Source organism: Nematolebias whitei, chromosome 8 (genome assembly GCF_014905685.2).
Source record: "Nematolebias whitei isolate Nwh7 chromosome 8, NemWhi1, whole genome shotgun sequence".
NCBI classification, from domain to species: Eukaryota; Metazoa; Chordata; class Actinopteri; order Cyprinodontiformes; family Rivulidae; genus Nematolebias; species Nematolebias whitei.
In genome coordinates, this window is record NC_056505.1 from 12,336,658 (window position 1) to 12,340,802 (window position 4,145).

Below are 4,145 nucleotides of genomic sequence, written 5' to 3' on the forward strand. Positions count from 1 at the left end.
GGTGGTGTTGTTGCTCCAGCTGAGGTTGTCATTCATGTGTACACCCAAGTACTTGTAGCTGGAGACCACTTCCACCGCAGATCCTCTTATGTTCAGGGGGGTGTAGATGTTTTTGTTCCTTCTGAAGTCCACAATCATCTCCTTTGTCTTCTTCACATTGATGTGAAGGTTATTCTCTTTGCACCAGCTCTCCAGGTGTTCCACCTCTTGCCTGTAGCTGGACTCATCATTGTTTGTGATGCATCCCACCACCGCTGTATCATCTGCAAACTTTACAATGTGACAGCCTGGATGGGTAGCTGCACAATCATACGTGAGCAGAGTAAACAGGAGGGGGCTCAACACACATCCTTGAGGAGAGCCAGTGCTGAGGGTTATGGTGGAGGAGGAGAAGAGAAACTCGTCCATGCTTTTGTCTCCTCCAGGCTCGACTACTGCAACTCCCTGTTTACTGGAATACCCGGCAAAAACCTTCAGAAACTTCAATATATTCAAAACAGTGCAGCCAGGATTTTATTGAGAGCTCGTAAATTTGAACATATTACACCCATTCTCCATAACCTCCATTGGCTTCCTGTCACCTACAGAATTCAGTACAAAATTGCTCTCATTACCCATCAGTGTTTATATGGAAATTCACCAGATTATCTGAAGGACCTTCTTGCTCCATATTCATCCACCCGGTCCCTACGATCACAGAACAGTCATCTCCTCCACCTGCCACGAACTAAATTAAGAACCATGGGAGATCGGGCATTCTGTGTGGCTGCCCCCCGCCTCTGGAACTCCCTCCCTGAATATCTGAGAGCTCCACAATCATTGACTGACTTTAAAAAAGGCTTAAAGACTTTTCTTTTTAAGCAAGCCTATTCTGCCTCCACATGATTGTATCATTGATTTTAGTTGTTTGTATCATTGATTTTAGTTGATTTTATCACAGATTTTAGTTGATTTTATCACAGATTTTAGTTGATTGTATCATTGATTTTAGTTGATTTTATCACAGATTTTAGTTGATTTTATCATTGATTTTAGTTGCACTCTGTAGCACTTTGAGATTTTTGTTAATGAAAAGTGCGTTACAAATTAAATTCATTATTATTATTATTATAAGTTGTGGATCCTCACTAACTGTGGTCTGTTTGTTAAAAAGTCTAGTACCCAGTTGCAAATGGAGGGGCTTAGTCCTAGTGTGGATAGTTTGTCCATCAGGGTTTGGGGGATCATGGTGTTGAAGGCGGATGTGAAGTCCACAAAGAGCATACGGACGTAAGAGTTTTTCTGCTCCAGGTGGTTGAGCGCAGTGTGGACCACAGAGGAGATTGCATCCTGTGTTGATCGGTTCTCACGGTATGCATACTGATGAGGGTCCTCGTTGATGTTGATGGTTGTTTTTATGCGAGTCATGACCAGTTTTTCAAAGCATTTAGTGACTATCGGGGTGAGGGCCACTGGCCGATAGTCATTCAGACCAGTCACTGTAGAGCTTTTTGGGACTGGGATGATGGTGGCAGTCTTCAGGCAGGTGGGAACTGTCTCCAGGGTAAGTGAGGTATTAAAGATGTCTGCCAGCACCTCACAGAGCTGATCAGCACATTCCTTCAACACTTTTCCGGGGATGTTGTCTGGGCCAGTTGCCTTGTGCGGATTAATCCTCCTGAAGGTACTCCTTACTTCTGCTGAGGTCACGCTGAGATGCTCTTCATCCGGTGGTGAGGTGAGTCTGGTGCTGGGTGGTCTGTTCGGGTCTTCAAAGCGTGCATAGAACTTGTTGAGGGCATCAGGCAGAGATGGGTCTTTGGGGCATTGTTCACTCCTTCCTTTATAATCTGTTATGCACTTAATGCCCCTCCACATGCTCCGAGGGTCTTGTGAGATGAATTGACCCTCGATCCTCTGTGCATATGTGGCCTTGGCCCTCTTAATACCAGCAACCAGCTCTTTTCTTGTCCTACTCAGCTCCTCTGAGTTTCCAGACCTGAAGGCAGTGTTCCTGGCTTCCACCAGGGTATGCACCTCTGCATTCAGCCAAGGTTTTCTGTTTGGGCAGCTTTTAACATTTCTGATAGTGGAGACGGTTTCAGTACATGTACTAATGTAACCCAGAACTGAGGATGTGTATTGGTCAAGATCAAGCGAACCTCCATTTTCAGCAGCTTTTTTTTTTTTATACGCAGTACAATGAAATTAAGAGCCACTCCTTTTTCCAGTGCAAAAACACGCCTTAAGAAAACACACACTAAAAATATAAAAAATGTAACGCAATATAGATATAATAATGAAAGTAAAAAATACAAGTATTACACAATTGTATTGCACATTATGGATATTAGTGAGGTGGTTAAGGTGACTGACAGTATGAAATGTCAGTAGTATTGCACAGTAGAAGTCCAGGTGTTTGGGAGGTTAGATTATTAAATCAGTGCATGTGTGAGTTCAGTGTGGTGATGGCTTTTGGGAAAAAACTGTTCTTGAATCTGTTTGTTCTTGTTCTGATGCACCTGTAGCGTTTCCCTGAAGGTAACAAGTCAAACAGTTCAAAACTCGGGTCTGAACAGTCCATGATTATATTTTCTGCTCTGTTGAGGCAGCGTGATGTGTAAATGTCCATCAGGGAGGGGAGAGGACAGCTAGTTATCTTTTGTGCTATTGACTACTCTCTGAAGCCTCTCCCTGTCAGCCAGGGTGCAGCTGCCGTAATCCGTGTGTGATTAGATCATTACATGTAGTAATTCAAATGAAACACGTGCAGCTTAAAGTTGGTGACGTTGTTGCCAGAGATGCAATAAATATTATATCCATACAAAGATTTTAGGCTCTATACAATATAAGAAAATATGTTTTTTAAAAATGACAAATATAGGATAGTTTTGGCATTTCTGTGCTCCACCTAGTTTTTATTCAAGTGAACTTCCACATATCATCAGAAAGTCCGATCCGAGTCATCCGATCACCTGCATGTTTACCAACCACAACACATGCCTCAACTTTTGTCTCTCAATCCAGCACGCTGAGCAAGACAGAGAACCTTCACTTAGCATATGTAATAGTTTCGGTCAAAATTCAATTATTTTAAAGCCACAATACAATATTTATTAATTTCCTATCTGGCAACCCCAGTGATGCTGAGTACCAGATGGTTTATGAGAAGTGGTGGTGTGCAGTGCTACACAGTAAAAGGTGACAGTAAACGAAGGACAAACATTTTGACGCACCGGTACTGCATAATTTGGAAGAACATCCATCCCACTGGACCCTGCAGAGCCGGTAGCCAAAAATGATGCAATGGTTCATCAAACTTCCATGTCTTGGTGATGTCCCCCCCCCCACTTCTCACACAGTGCCTGCTGGACATGGGCATCAGTGACCCCTGGAACCCGAAAAGGAAGAAGCGGGTAAAAGTTAATGGATGAATGAATAGAACTCTACTCGTGCACAATGCCGGTGTGTGTTTGTTTTTTAAATTTAACTGAATCATTTGACCTCCAAGCTGCAGAAGTCTGGTCCGTCTTATTGTGTTTTCTGTCAAGCCAATAGGAGTCACCTGTTCGCAGTAGCGTCCAATAAAAAGTAAATAAAAAAAAAATGCTAGATTCTAAATCATAATCTTCAGTTGACAGTAGGTTAACAGTTGATGTAAAAGCTTTACAATACAAAATAAAGTCATTGTGAAAAAGAGAATTTTGGCTTATCTTTAAAGTATTTGGCTTTGTGGATGAAAGTTTTTCCCAAGATGATAATGGTGTTTATGAGAAAGTTGTCAGTGTAATTGCCACAATAAGTGCACAAATCATTTCTTTGTTAGAGAACATTTTAATAGAGGGAACTTTGGAAAAATAACAAATCAAACTCATCAGACGACCGTGCGTCAACATATGCACAGTGAAAATATTAATGCAACAGCACAAAAGACAATAACTGGTTTCAACACCAAATTATTGAATAAGTGGATTCCATTTAAGGTTTTAATGTAAATTTCTTTGGTTTGTAGGAAATTTGAGATATTTGATACATAATTTATGAACTGATTGTGGGTGGGGAGTTAAATTTGACAAATAGAGTTTTTAAATGGAAGAGTGGGATCCAGAATATCATCAAACATATGACGGATTATTTTATTAGAAAGTTTGGAGTTAAAAAAAAAA